At 38.9% G+C, this 16,564-nt stretch overlaps 1 protein-coding gene across 8 annotated transcripts in view; it reads left to right on the forward strand.

Annotated features, from left to right (window-relative positions):
* The window catches only part of MACROD2 (mono-ADP ribosylhydrolase 2), a 2,068,485-nt gene that overhangs the window by 817,598 nt on the left and 1,234,323 nt on the right, over nt 1-16,564 (forward strand). The gene's annotated exons all lie outside the window — the stretch shown is intronic.

Raw genomic sequence — 16,564 nt, forward strand, 5'->3', positions numbered from 1 at the left:
TCTCTCGCCTACTTAACCATAACAAACAGACTCCGCAGTTCAGTGTCAGTGCCAGGTTGTATCTGTTCTCTAAGATTTTAATTGCGTTCATTATTTTGGGCTCAGTACTGGTTAGGAATAGTCTTCAAAGATTAAAACTGTTTATGTGGATATGAAAAATCATTTGGTGATCGGCCGAAACCCTCCTGTTCATAAGAGGAAGCTTTTCTGTCAAAAGAATCAGACACATAAATCAGATTTTTCTCAACTGATATCACAGCTCTAGAGAGTCATTAGGGCAAAGCACCTGCACCTTGAAATGCTTTGATTACCCAGTGTGCCGCGAGGACCTGGGCTGTCACGTTGTATGCTGATACTCCCTTCCTCTGAGTTAAAGTAACACCCTAGATTTATCACTATGTTGGAAATTCACTTACCAAGTTGACTCAGTTTGTTTTCCCCACTCAGTGTTGTCCTAGTCAGCAGATGGGCCCCTTATTTATTAGAATGCTGCAGTCACTGAATCGTATCCACCAAGCTCTGTTACTTTTGCAGGGGAAATGTTAGCAGTTTTATTTACCTATGCCAACATTTACCATGAAGCTACCAAATCAGAGTTATTTTGTCTTTTTAAAAAATACATCTAATTTTTTATGCAGACATCTACTCAAGAAACATGAACTGAACACCTATGGTTCTATCTTGTTTTTGTCAAGGAATACAAAGGTAGATAAGAGAGAAGAGCCTGGTCTAATGGAGATGAGGGCACTGGAGTGCTAAAGGCATGGGTTTCAACTTTTCCTTAGTCATTTGTTAACCATCTGGTTTTATCTTCTACTCTGTCTTCCCTCTACTTGTGCGTGTGTAAAGTGGGAAGAATATATCTTTATTAAGCTATAGTATGAGTTAGAAATTAAACATACATAGTATTCAATAAAAGCATCCTGACAGAATAGTTGTTCTCAGAATCATGCTAGTATCAGTAAGACTGAGACTGTCCTCCAAGGAGTGTACCTTTTGTTGCTGTAATTTATGAGAAGCCTAATATAAAAACCCTCCAACTTATTCATTAAATAGACTGATACCTCGTTTTATCCCCCACAGCATATTTTCTGGCTCATTTCTCCCTTTAGTTCACAGTAGGCCACAGTCCTCGTCTTGTTCTGTGTCATCCAGAGTCCAGTCAGGAAACAGGAATCTTAGCAGTTATTTCAATTGAAAAAGGTTAACATAGAAAATCAGTTATACTGATTGGACAGCTACAAATGCAGAAAGAGACTCGTGAGCTAACAGCCATCCTAAGGATGGGGGTACAAATTAAAGACATTAGGGTTATTAGATTCCAAAAGCTCAAAGAAAGCACCCCAAAACTTAGGGTGAGACCTCCACCCAGCTGGCGCTGATAACTCACAGGCTGCAGGAGAGTTTCAGTACAGCCAGCCTTCTCAAGCTGCTCTCTCTAAGGTACAGTGAGAATTACACCAACAATGCCAAAAACAGTAGAAATTAGAAGATGAGGCTGACTGCTGCTGCCGGAGGGAAGAGCTATGGCCAGGGCTTCTCTGATAGGAAAGGTGAGTCAAAAAGGAAGGAGTAGGTCTTCTCCTGCCTGCCAATTTCCTTCCAGTATCCTATGGCAGAATCTAACAGGGAGCCAGCTGTGAAGAGAAGATGTAGCCTCATGGACCCAGCTGTAGCAGCACAGAGCCAGAAATAGAAAGGGGTTGAGGATTACTTACTAACCAGCACAGGTCTGGTGCTAAATCAGGGTGATTTTTATGTCCATGTTGGCGGGATTACAATCTACCCTCAAAGGACTTCAGAACTCACTGGCCCCTTTGGTTTACTATACTCTGGTATGCTCACTTTTGAAGAGACCCCAATCCCCATGAATGTTGAAAGTAAACATTTATAGCTACATACTCAAATTATCTTTTGAAAAGAATGGATCTGACTTTTCCTACTTACTATATCACCTTGAAGACTACTTTCTCAAAAGACTTCTGTTGTTCCTTTAAAATTCTTAAAAGACAAATCTTCGTATAATTCTGTTGGTATCCACAGGGGAAACACCGAATGTGGGAAATGAACTTGTCATTCTTCTCCAGTTAAATGGGGTTAGAAATATGACCGTCACCATTGGAAAATTGTATATGAGGTTAAACATTTATTAAATGCTAAAACTTATTCAATAAATTTAAAATGAGAGATATTTCTTAGTTTTTCTGGTTTCAACGAAATAGAAGATGACAGCCTCTGTAAGAAGATGTAAAAGATGAATTTTTTAAAGTATTTACAAGCTGGCATGTTGTTGAATAAAGGCTTATGTTAGGCTTCACAATTCATTCTAATATTCAAATATCTGTTTGCACAGTATTTTAATTAATTTAACAAATGTTTCCTGGGGTCTTCTGAGTGCCAGGCACTGAGGAATCAAAGTTAACAAGACCAGCCAGGTCTCAGCATGCAGGGAGTGCATATTCTAGTGGAGACGTGGAAAGACGGTGAGCAATTAAACACAGGAACAGTGTGAAAGTGCACAAAGGAAAAACAGGTTTTGTTTTTTGGGTTTTTTTTTTTTTTTTTAGACAGAGTCCTGCATATCGCCCGGGGAGTAGTACAGTGGCACAATCTCAGCTCACCGCAATCTCCATCTCCTGGTTTCAAGCAATTCTGCCTCAGCCTCCCGAGTAGCTGGAACTACAGGTGTGCACTACCATGCCCAGCTAAATTTTTTTTGTATTTTTAGTAGAGATGGCATTTCACCATGATGGCCAGGATGGTCTCAATCTCCTGACTTCGGGATCCACCTGCCTCAGCCTCCCAAAGTGGTGGGATTTCAGACCTGAGCCACCTCGCCCGGCCAAAACTGAGTTGTTTTTGGGAGTATGTTTGTATAAGTAGCCATGAAAGACTTTTTGAAGAGATGCTCTTTAAGATGAGAACTACAGGCTGAAAAGGAAGGAGGAGGAGGAGGTACCTATGTGAAAGACAGAGGAAATGGCAGAGATGACATCCCTTACGCAGAATACAACTTGGCATTTTCAAGGTACCACCATAGAAACTACTGTAGCCAGTACGCAGGAGAGGAGAAGAGAATGAATTTGAAGGGATAGGAGGGGCCAGACCATGTTCCTACAAGGAACTTGTAGGGCTCAGTAAACAGTTGGGGTTTTATTCCAACGAAAATGGGAAACCATGGAATGTTTTAAATCTTGGAGTCACATAAGCTGTTTAATAGTTGTAGAGGTCACTCTGTTGACTGCAGAGAATGGATTTTAGAGGTTCTAGTAGACACAGAGTACGAGGAGAAGAAAGTCAGGATCTAGTCGAGATAAAGATGGTGGTTTGAGATACACTTTGGAAGTGAATCTTTAAGGACTAGCCAGTGACTTGGGTGTGAATGTGGGTAAGAAAATAGGAGTGGGGAAAGGATTTAAAAATGCTTCCTATGGGTTAGAATAAGCAACTGGGTAGATGTTGATGCCGTTATGAATCTGCTAGAAACAGAGAGAGGAATGGATACTTGAAAGATTGGAAGAAAAGTGAATCTTGTTTTAAATGCATAGGATGCTTGAGACACCTGTGAAATATTCAAGTGCAAATGTCAAATAGGCAGTTGAATATCCAAGTTTGGAAATTACCATAGGAGGCCAGACTAGTGATAGGAATTAGTAAGTTATCTATTTATTTATTTATTTTGAAATCATCAACCACGTGCCTGGGTATGTTCACTTAAAGAATCTGCATAGTAAAGAGAATATCCAGTACTGTGAAGACTGGAATAGTAGGAGTGACAACGAAATTCAGCAGAGAGGTGGGAAGGAAAGCTGGAGTCAAGTCCTGTGAAAACCAGGAGAAAAGAGTGATGCACAAATAAAGGAGCTGAGTGTATCTTGTAGGAGCCAATCAAACTTGCCGAGAAGTCTAAGTCGATTAAGAGACAGAGGTGTCCATTAGATCTTGCCCCATGGAGACTTCCATTGACCTTGAGATGAACAGTTTCATATTATATAAAGTTTTATGAGCCTATATATCTTCAGGTTTATGAGCCTCAGGTGGTTGATAGGAAGGAATAATAATCACAACAACTTTTGTCAAGTCTGAGGAAGAACTTTCTGCTGACTTATCACATTTTCAATTAGGGGATAATATTTGATGTAAGTGGCTCTGAAAGGTTTTCTGTCTCCTCTCTGATTGGAATCCATAACTTGAAATTGATCCACCATGGTAACAAGAATGCTATTCTCCTGTTTGATCTTTCAGGCTTTTTCACTGTGGGGCACTCACTGAAAATGATGACCAAGAATTGTTTTAGTGCAACCAGGCTGGGAAAGCCAGTAGTAACCAATGTAGGACAGACAAGAGGTCATCTGAATGACCATATTCTTGTTAGAATGGTAGAACAATATTTTATATATGATGTATTTCATTTTCACTCAATGTCAATTTAAATTACTTGGACTAAAAAGTGAAATACAGTTGACTTATTTTTCAGGGATACTCTATAGCAGAAAATGTAATGTCTGTGGTTGTTACTGAATTATTTCCTTATCAGAGAGCAAGCTGAATTTGTCTGCTGTTATTTTAGTTTATAAGAGTACAGCATTTATTTTTTCTTAACTGTGCTCCACTTTTTGTTTTGATGGCAAAAAGCGTTACTTGGAATGCTGAATTTTAAGTACAGAAATGTGCCCTTCAGATTCTCACATACATAACTTTGCTTTACCACACAGAGACCTGATATATACACATATCTTTAATATATATCTTTGTGCATTTAGCTTTACCAAATTTGTGAACTTTTCTTATTGTAAATCTGCTTTTAAAATTTTTGAAGGGGCATTCTAGTGTTGCTTTCTCCCGCGAACCCCAGACCGATGCCTTAAAAATTTGTCTCAAGTTCCATATAGTCCACACTTTTCTCAACATTTTCTCTTGGCTATCTCTGATCTAAGATGTCTGAGACAAGCTCACTCTCTTTCTTCCATGAGCCTCCTTCCCCCACCCCAATTCCTTCTTATCACAATGTGTAGTTATCAATGAGGAGGTGAAGCCAAAATCTCAATTTTATACTCTCCCTTACTACCATAAGCAATTCATTATCACCATCTGTCCGTATTATTCTTGCATGTCCTTCTCTCTATTCATTGACTTGACACCTGCCCAGCCCAAACTACCATCACTACTCACCTAGACTATTGCAATATCCTTCTGAATCGTCTCCATATATTTCACGCAACCCATTCCCTAGACCGCAGTCAGAATGCCGTTTTCAAAATCCAAATCAAGTTTATCATCCCTCCACTTAATACTCTTCAATGACCTGCCATTGCCTTTGGGATCGTGACCAAACTTCTTAACCCAGTCTACCGAGCTCGCATGATCTGGTTCCTGCAGTTCTCTCCTGGCCCACTTTGTAGGACTCTGTCCCCAATTCTCTCTCTCTCTCTCTCTCTCTCTGTTCCAGACACACTGGCCTTCCTTTCTGGACCATGCCAAGTCCCTTCACCCTCAGATCCTTTGTGCCTGCCGTCCCATCTGCTAAGGATCCTCTTCCTCTCTGTTCTTTGTCACTTAGTTAGTGCTTACTGCTGCTTTTGACACCAACGCCAGTGGCGTATCCTCATGAAGTCTTCCCCAAGCCCCAGGTTCAGTCCTATCCCCTTATAGCACTGACTGTTTTCTTTCACAGCATGTACAGCTGTAGATTTTGCACTGGGATCTGGACTGTGAAGGATATTTGATTAATATTTGTTTCTAATTGTACACTACAAATTCCATGAGGGCCTGGATGATGCCTGCTTTAGTTTACCTTTATATTCTCAATACATATTGCCAGTAGCACAAGAGGACTCACTAGGCATTTACTGCTGGATGAATGAATGAATGGTATTGAGAGGACTGCAGAGAAATATAAGGCTGACTCTGCATCCTATTACCAAGACTGGAAAAAACAACTTAAAGTTCATATCCTACTGTGTTAATAGAACCTTCCTTGTATGCAAAGGTCAGTAGTACATTTTAAGAATAAAGTTGATTTTCTGTGAACTTACTATATATAGATTGACATGTAATTAATAATGTCCGACTATGGGGCTTTATGGAAAAGTAATTATTTTCAGATACGTTCTACAGCATTTATTACTGTTACCATTCATAACCATAATAATTAGCATTAGTAGCTTGCAAAACCCATTCACAAACCTTACTTCATTTACTTTAAATGGATTTAGTATAAAATATAATTGGAAACAGTGCTTAAGATATAGATTTGAGTAGATTTAACTTTTCTGTAAATATACTGAACAGAAGTCTAATTTTTTTCCATGTGTTTTTAAGCTTTCAATTTTTCTGTAATTTCTCAACATGCATGTGTCTTGATAATTTTGCAGGACAGTTCTGATTTGGGAAGATCATTCTTTTTCTATTTGTAGCTAAAGTCTCTGCCCGAAAGGAGTATTCGTCATGTAACATGGTATGATTGGCAGTTATATAATTGATCAGAGAGAGACTTTTTTTGTCTCGTCACTGGATTTCATAAGTTGATAGAACCGTAATGGTTGTGTAGCTGCTACTTATATTTCATTCGTGCATACTACATTATGGGCACACAGTAAATATTAACTGTGTTAATTCAAAGGTAATTTGTAATTTAGGAAGTAAATTGATTTCTGTGTCTTTGATAAATCCTGTCATTTATTTAAAGTATTGTTTATCTTAGTTTCATGTATAGATACAGCCATATAAACAAGAAAAGTTCATCTGTAACCCAGTGTTTTCATAACTTAGAAATAATGAGACATTTATAAGTATGCTGAGATTTTATTCCAAGTTGTTTTCATTGTGATTTGTTTTAAATCTTTCTACTAAAAACTATCATATTCAGATTTTATATTATGCAAAAATGTGATAATGTAAATTGGGACGGATTTTCTGGAGTAAAACTGAACTGTACTTATTGAACTATGTAACGGTGTATCCGGTGAATATATATTGAAACGTAACAGTAAATTTAACAGTATTTATTGATATCTTTTTTTTTTTTTTAATTTTTTATTGGATTATAGGTTTTGGGGTACATGAGCAGAGCATGCAAGACAGTTGCTTAGGTACACACATGGCAGTGTGCTTTGCTTTTCTTCTCCCCTTCACCCACGTTTGGCGTTTCTCCCCAGGCTATCCCTCCCCACCTCCCCCTCCCACTGGCCCTCCCCTTTTCCCCCCAATAGACCCCAGTGTTTAGTATTATTGATATCTTTTAACATGCTTATATATATTTCCTGTTTTAAAAATTTACCTGAAATAAATTGTTAGAAAAGGGGCCCTTATACAATTAGAAAAAAGTTATGGAATATAATAACTTAATACTATTTTAGTCTATAAAGATTTCTCATTTGTATAAATACACTTCTGATGAGATTTTGATTTTGAAGAAATTAAGTCATTTTTCCCTTTGTATCCCAAATCAACTTGATGAAGCCCTTATTAACATTTTAATTTGAGAAATCCCAGCACAATCTTACTATTAAAACAATAAGCGACAGTAATTTTGATTGTCATTGTGACCTTTTTAAACAGTAGCTAAAGCATACCAATTGGATAGTTTATGCAAATTGTAATGTTTTCTTTTAAGAAATTGCTTAAAATTATGTTTCAAAGATTTGTTTTACTCTCTTTAATCTTAGCATAGGAGATGTTGAGTTCTGCATTAATGAGGAGAGTATCACCTTAATTATGTAATAGGGTAAGATAACATCATTAGATAAAGGCAAAAATAGGCATGGCATTGCCGCTAATGTGTTTAAGTTTAAAATAATAATTTGAATGTCTCTGTGTGTTTCCTTAGATGTTGCTCTGAGGAGATAGTACGCTTTGCTTCCTGGCCAGCATCTGGGGCAGACTGGCTCTCACATTAAGTATATTAGGTAACAGTACGAAGCACCAGGACACATCTATATAATTGCAGAGACCTTACTCGCGGGGTTAGAATCTCACTTGGGGCCCTGTTTGTTGATATATGTGCAACAAAAAGCCATTAACTTACAGGGTCAAGGGTTAATGGAAGAAATATTCTTGTCTTCCTATTATCTTGCAATGTTTTGCTGGGAGCTGAAGAAAGATAACACTTTTCTCTCTGAGTTTCTCCTGGCAGTTTTAAAAATGGTGACTTCTTGTTTCCGTGACTAAATAAAAGATTAAATGCCAATATGGAAAGCTCCAGAATTGTACTTAGTCAAGCTGACATTCAGACAAGTGTTCCATCACGACCACCTTTGCTGAGGTCACTGGATGGTACCCAGTAACAGAAACTAAGAGGAAGGCACCCAAATACTTTCTTGATTTCTGTGACTTCAGCTTTCTTTTTTCCTGCTCCATTTTAGGTAAATTAGTCATCTTGTGCAAGAAGGTGAGAAAGTTTCATAAAACTTAAAAGGAGAGAACAAAAACTACTGCTAAGTCCAAAAGGAATTCTACTTCTTAAAGAGAGAATTTAGCTAATCAGATTTGTGCCCCCCAAATTCCAATTATTTTAGAGGTTATAAAGAATGTAAAATAAATCCTTGTCCTGAAGAAACTCTTATTCATTAAAACTATGTTGATGTCTTTAAATGGAATTATAGATTAAATTAGTTTGCCCAGATTTTATGGGTGGAAATCATTGACTACCAAAGGTTATTTCTGTCATTTTTTGATAACATTACATGGACTATTTCAATATAATGTATCTGATGAGAGTAGATTGCCCATTGCAATTTAAGAGTCAGTGGAAGGTCTTTTCTTATATGTAAGTGTTCCACTGGGAAATTTTTCCCGGAAATTCCACCGATTAGTGGATTCTCCAGGTTAATTAAAATAAGCCCTTTCAGGTTACAATAAAAGTATCGCCGTTGAGTACTTTAGAGAACTTGTCAACCCCTTTCTGTTTGAAGGCCAGAATACCTTTATAATTTCATTTGGAGGTTAGTCATAGCCATGGGTATAGTTACCACTCCAGAATTGTCTTGAATTGAAATAATCTCGGCCTATTTAACTGTAGTGCTCTGCCAGCAAACACAGGTTGTGCTGGTTTGATTTGACACAGCTTGGATGGTGGGTTTGACTAATTTTTCTAATTAAATCTGCCACAACAGTCAATGTATGTGGACACATATGGTTACAGTCCTCCATTTCACCCATAATTTAGCTTGACAACACACATGTGAGTTTTCTCTTTATTCAGTGTTTATACAAAGGGACTTTTTAGCACACAATTTTCTAATTTTTCTGAAATTCTAACTTCAAAATAATACAAGGGAGAAAATGTAATCACAAGTCTGTTCAATTTAAAATGAAGTGGGTGGAAAACTTTTCCTTAATTGGGATATTTGTTTTCTTCCTGAATTAGTTGAGACCATGCTTTGTAGCAGGTTAGCCAGCCTGGCTGATAGGCTCTGATAAGCCATTTCCCCTGCACCTACCAACAGTGAGAGTGCTTCTCTCCAGAAAAACTACTCTGTTTCTTTGCAAAATGACCCAAGCCTCAGTCTCTTACCATGGACCATAATCATTAGACCAGTTTGTCCACTTAGCATCTCTTGTAGTCAAAGGGCAGACTTTGTATATTCATTTGTGCAGACTTTGTATATTCATACACCTGTTAAAAATTTCAGAGTTAATGTTTTTCCCCAGAGATTATTTTAAAGAGATTATTTCTTCTGTAATCTGTTTTTTTTTTTTTTTACATATTCTCACACCAGGAGTTTTTCATACAGTAAGTAGTAGCTACAATGGCAATATATATTGACCATCTGCTAAGGCATGTTTCTAAACTGTCTCTCATCAGAAAAACCAAGCATATTTGGAGTTTCCAGGGAGAGTTTTACATATGCTCACCAATAACCTAGTCAACTCTGCAGACTGCTACTATATGGTGGTTACTGTTTTGGCTTCATCTGTGGTGCTAGGGTGATTGAACTTGGTGATCTCTAATAGCCATTCCAACTGGACATCTCTACTGTGGTATGAAAAAGGAAAGGGAAAAGCAGAAGTAGAAATGCAGGCAATTGAGTAACGCCGAGCATTACTGTACTTGCCTTTCACAGCCTTCAGTCCTATTTTTCTGATTGTTTTCGTTTTGACTTTCCAAAGATGAAATTGTAGAAACCTCTCTGTTAAGTTTCACCCTTGAAGGGTACAGGAGGTCAATATCAGTGACTTCGGAGACTTCAACATAATTAATTCTAGAAACATTAGGAACATAGCAGAATTTAATTATATATGTCTTTATCAAATTACAGAGCTTGAGTGTGCTTGACAAGGGCATCTCAGCCCAGCATCAAATGTGATGTCACATGTGCTGATCTGAGTGGTGTGCCTACAGAAGAAGCCTGAGGCAGCATGCCTGAGTTTCCTTTTAATACATGACCATATGAGCACCTGCTCTACTGTGCAGACTGTTTCTAACCACAGAAGACAGGAATCTAGTTCACTAGTGGGAGAATTCTGAGGTAAAAATTGGAGTGAAGAAACTTGGATATGGTTTTCACATGCTTGTGAACATCTTTATAACAATTGAATTTTTCAGTTATGGTTAAACACTTATTAAAGGAAGACTTAGAGATCTTAAGCAACTTGTCATTGTTAAATATTCCTTTCTGCTACATAATTTCAGAAGGAAGTTCAGAAGCGTTAAAACCATCCCTCGTCTTAGCACACATCATTGATACATGTGCTTACACATTCAGTCACACATACACAATTGTTTCTTTTGATTTAGACATATTTAGCATGCATTCTGAGTGTTCCTATGTGTAAATTATAACTATTTTTGAAATAAAAATATATAATATGCATACCTTCTGTAACGTAAATAATGATGAGGCAAAATAAAAATTGCTCAATCTGCTATCTTTGTAAATTTGTATTACAAGTAAATATCTGTCTGTGTGTCTCTGTCTTTGGATCTTGTTTCTTTATATTTCTCTCAACAGGCGCACACTTGCACGCGCGCGTACACACATACACACTCACACATCATCCTTGGTGATTTCAAAAGAAATTATTGGTTTTACAGTTTGTATCTGCAAAAGATTTTTTTATTAGAATATTTCATTTTTAATGATAGTATTAGAGCTGTGCCTACCACTGGCATTCTATGATAATTCTTTTTTTTTTATTAGTCATCTTTCACCAGTTTCTTAATGTCAATGGCTCTTTTATTCTTAAACCCTGAGTTGAAATGAATTTCTATTTATACTCAATATGGTTTGGAGCCCACCAGTTCTCACTACACTGGTGCTCCCCATCACTCATATACAATTTCATTTAAGACAAAACAGCAGCTCCAGCAGAAAATAAGTGCAGTCTTCTCCTTTGTAAGTTGTAATTGAGGTTATGGCATAGCATATTGCCTGTGGCAGAATCTATTACCAAGAAATGGAGACCATGATTTGAAGCCGGCTGCAGTGGTAAGCAAAATGAATTAATTATTAGCAGTACAGAATTGACGAAAAATACAGGGTTTCCTAAAGTGAAATATATTGGCATTTTTAAAAAAGAGACCACTGCAGGGAGCATATTGATGAATCACCAAGTCTTTTCCACTTTTCTTGCCTTTTAGAATGTATATCTGCTCGGGTTAAGATGACTATGTGTAAACTAAGTCACATATTGCTCAGAAAGCATAGAAATGTTTTATGGTATTTTTTGTTCTTCTTCTTCTTCTTCTTGTTTTTTTTTTTTTTTTTTTTTTTGGAGGCAGAGTTTCCCTCTGTTGCCCTGGCTGGAGTGCAATGGCATGATCGCAGCTCCCTGCAACCTCCACCTGCTGGGTTCAAGTGATTCTCCAGCCTCAGCCTCCCAAGTAGCAGGGATTACAGGTGTGCATCACCATGCATGGCTAATTTTTATAGTAGAGACAGAGTTTCGCCATGTTTGCCAGGCTGGTCTGGAACCACCAACCTCAGGCGATCCACCCACCTTAGCCTCCCAAAGTGCTAAGATTACAGATGTGAGCCACCACGCCAGCTTGTTCTTCATTAATTTGAGGTTTGCATATTTTAACATATGACTGTTATTGTCACTTGGACAGGTAAACGGGTATACAATGACTGGACTAAAGTACCTTTAGTATTATTTTTTAATAGAGAAATAACTATCTCCTGATCAAGTGTGGCTTAAAGAAGGCAAAATGGAATTTTTTAAGAGTTTATGAACATTTATTATTTTATATCATAAACTGTAAACTCTAGTGACCATAACTTTTGTTGGTAATTAGCAAAATTGAATATCTTCATAACAGCAAGATAGTTTATTTGTATTTCTTTATGTGTTGGTATCCTATTTAATTTAAATTTCATTTAGTTGACTAATAATGATTTTTTACTTTTAAATCTCACCTTTTGAAAACCAAATATGATTATATTTTGCCAAATTTATTTATTTTGTCTAGGAAGAGGTCGCTATTTGGTTGTTTTTATTTTTCTGTTTTTAGATATTGTTTTCATATAATTGTAATGAAACTGTTTGCTTTTAAGCTTCATTTGGATTCTTTTGTGAAAGGATGTTCTCTCTCTGCTGGGTACTTTCCAGGAGTTGTGCACATTGACTTTTCTTTAAGATGTAGAGGATCTGAGCAGATGGTTTTCTCAGCATCTAGACAAATAGGATGCGTGGTTCAAGGTTACTCCGTGCTACCTGCCTATGATAACTGAGAATCCAGAATTTGTCTCATTTACAAATGTCCAACAACATAGGTCCATGGAAAACAGTGACGTGCCAAAGAAAAAGATCAGCCTGCTGGGAAAGGGGAGACCCATGGAAAATCCCCTGAGTTTCAGAGGTTTTCTTGTGAGAGGGCTGTGCTGACCTGAGGTGGGGTCTTCTGATAGTGTTTTTCCCTCCCACCTGCCATTCAAATGCTCTGAACTGATGACCTCCATGGAAACTACAATCACCAGGAAAGCCTCTTATTGCCATGGTCACTAGTGATTGTGCTCATGTTAATCTTTCCCTACTTTCTTCCCAGTTATTTTCTAGGGGTTTCTGTCTTTAACAGAATGTAAGAGAAAAGATGAAGAGGTGTCCAGGTGTGTGTGTGTGTGTGTGTGTGTGTGTGTGTGTGACTGAGAGAGAGAGAAATGTTGATGATGGTTACTGAGGAGGTAAATTCTGGTGCCTCAACAATGAGTTCCTACACAGAAAACCACAGTTAGTAAGTTGATGTCTGTGGAGTTCTATGAAGTCTTTATATGAGCTTCAGTGTGTCCATGGACTCTCTGAAGTTTTGTGCACATGCACGTATGCCTGTTTAGGGGAGAGAGTTCACTGCTTCTACCAAATTCGCAAAAGGAAGTCTGGATGCTTTCAACTTATTTAAGGAAAAGTTAAGAGGTTTTTCTACCTACTTTCAGGCAGTTCTGGCATGTATGGGCCATAGATTGAACCTTAAAATTCAGTTTAATTGATCTTATTTTTAGAGAATTTGTTTCCTAGTCTCTGGCAATAACTTGGCTGTTATCATTTTTACTTATTTTCTTTTATTTTCCTAAGTTTTGTATTTAGGACCAGAAAAAGACAATTCTATGGGCAGCCAGCCAGGCAAGATATTAAAAGTAGTCTGTGCATATTAAATGTTGGTCATGTGAGTGATCATACTAGTCATACTTGCTAAAAGCTTTATGTGCAGTGACCAAACCTGTGTAAAAATTTAGCAAGGCTCTGAAAAGTTCAAGAATTTGGCAAAAGAGACACATCTGGTCAATAAGAGAGTCAGGATTCAAATCTACTTTGAATTCTGAATGCTGATTTTAAACTCCATGTACTCTCCAGCCATAGTGGGTGAACAAAGCCCACCAGTTTTCACACTCTGTTTATATATCTAACAAGACTTATCTTCTGAACATTTTTCTTTTTCCTCTCCTGGCTTTTAAAAGCAATGGCTTAACCAGAAAAAGTGAAATCTAACAAGTGTTTGCTATCCAGTTCACAAAGGTAAGAATTTCAGGTTGTCTCTTAGATTCAAGTTAAGGTTTTCATAGGTAGTCAAATCCTGACTGCTTTATCTCTGTGTGACCTCAGACACATAATCTGGCATCTCTTTGCTTCTGTTCCCATGGGTCTAAAGTGGGGTCATTGTGAGGATTCAATGAGTTTATACAGATAAAGCATTAGAAATAGTGCCTGGCAGGAGAATTGCCTGAACCCAGGAGGCGGAGGTTGCGGCGAGCCGAGATCACACCATTGCACTCCAGACTGGGTAACCAGAGCAAAACTCCGGCTCAAAAAAAAAAAAAAAGAAAGAAAGAAAGGAAGGAAGGAAGGAAGGAAGAAAGAAAGAAACAGTGCCTGGGACATAGTAAGCACTCACTAAAAGATAGCTGTTGTTATTAGTTATAACTCAGATAGAAACTCTTATTTCCTGAGGGCATCTGGTACGCCTTTGGATAAATGTGGCCATGAAAATGACAGTGATTTGAAGATGGCCAAATAGGAACAGCTCCGGTCTGCTGCTCCCACTGAAACCAATGCAGAAGGCGGGTGATTTCTGCATTTCCAACTGAGGTATCTGGTTCATGTCACTGGGACAGGTTAGACAATGGGCACAGCCCAGGAGGGTAAGCAGAAACAAGATGGGGCATTACCACACCTGGGAAGCACAAGGGTCAGGGAGCTCCCTCCCCTAGCCAAGGGAAGCCATGTGGAATGGTGCTATCCAGTGCATATACCATGCTTTTCCCACAGACCTCACAACCCGCAGACCAGGAGATTCCCTGAGATGCCTCCACCACAAGGGTGCTGGATTTCAAGCACAAAATTGGGCAGCCATACTGAGCAAGCTGCAGGCGTTGTTTTTAGTTTTTAGTTTTTTTTTTTTTTTCATACCCCAGTGGCACCTGGAATGGAAGCAAGGCAGAACCATTCACTCCCCTGGAAAGGGGGCTGAAGCCAGGATCCCAGTGATCTTGCTCAGCAGATCCCACCCCCACGGAACCCAGTAAGCTAAGATCCACTGGCTTGAAATTCTTGCTGCCTGCACAGCAGTCTGAAGTCGACCTGGGGCACTAGAGCTCGGTGGGGGTAGGGGCGTCTGCCATTACTGAGGCTTGAGTAGGCGGTTGTCCCCTCACAATGTAAACAGAGCCACTGGGAAGTTCAAACTGGGCAGAGCCCACCACAGCTCAGCAAAGCCATTGTAGCCAGACTGCCTCTCTAGGTTCCTCCTCTCTGGGCAAGTCATATCTGAAAGTAAGGCAGCAGCCCCAGTCAGGGGCTTAGAGGTAAAACTCCCATCTCCCTGGGACAGAGCACCTGGAGGAAGGGGTGGCTGTGGGTGCAGCTTCAGCAGACTTAAATGTTCCTGCCTGCCAGCTCTGAAAAAAGCAATGAATCTCCCAGCACAGTGCTGGTGCTCTGCCAAGGGACAGACTGCCTCTCAAGTGGGTCTCTGATTCCTGTTCCTCCTGATGGGGAGATACCTACCAGCAGGGGTCAACAAGCACCTCATACAGGAGAGCTCCAGCTACCATCTGGCAGGTGCCCCTCTGGGACAAAGCTTCCAGAGGCAGGAGAAGGCAGCAATCTTTGCTGTTCTGCAGCCTCCACTGGTGGTACACAGGCAAACAGGGTCTGGAGTGGACCCCCAGCAAATTCCAGCAGACCTGCAGAAGAAGGGCCTGTCTGTTAGAAGGAAAACTAACAAACAGAAAGCGATAGCATCAACATCAACAAAAAGGATGACCAAACAAAAACTCCATCTTAAAGTCACCACCAGCAAAGATCAAAGGGAGGTTAAGCCACAAAGATGAGGAAAATTAGCACCAAAAGACTGCAAATTCCAAAAACCAGAATGTCCTTTCTCCAAAGGATCGCAACTCCTCGCCAGCAAGGGAATAAAACTGGACAGAGAATGAGTTTGACAAATTGACAGAAGTAGGCTTCAGAAGGTGGGTGGGTAATAGCAAACTCCTTCCAGATAAAGGAGCATGTTCTAACCCAATGCAAGGAAGTTAAGAACCTTGAAAAAAAGGTTGGAGGAATTGCTAACTGGAATAACCAGTGTATATAAGAACAAAAATGATCTGATGGAGCTGAACAAAACAGCATGAGAACTTCGTGAAGAATACACAAGTATCAATAGCTGAATCAATCAGGCAGAAGAAAGGATATCAGAGAAGATTCAACTTAATGAAATAAAGTATAAAGACAAGATTAGAGAAAAAAACAATGAAAAGGAATGAACAAAGCCTCCAAGAAATATGGGACTATGAAAAGACCAAACCTACATTTGATCAGTGTACCTGAAAATGATGGGAGAATAGAATCAAGTTGGAAACACACTTCAGGATAATATCCAGGAGAACTTCCCTAACCTAACAAGACAGGCTAACATTCAAATTGAGGAAATACAGGGAACACTACAAAGATACTCTTTGAGAATAACAACCCCAAGATGCATACATAATCATCAGATTCACTAAGGTTGACATGAAGGAAAAAATGTTAAGGGCAGCCAGAGAGAAAGGTGAGGTTACCCAAAAAGGAAAGCCCATCAGACTAATAGCGGATCTCTCTGCAGAAACCCTACAAGCCAGAAGAGAGTGGG

This window comes from Callithrix jacchus, chromosome 5 (assembly GCF_049354715.1).
Source record: "Callithrix jacchus isolate 240 chromosome 5, calJac240_pri, whole genome shotgun sequence".
Lineage (NCBI taxonomy): Eukaryota > Metazoa > Chordata > Mammalia > Primates > Cebidae > Callithrix > Callithrix jacchus.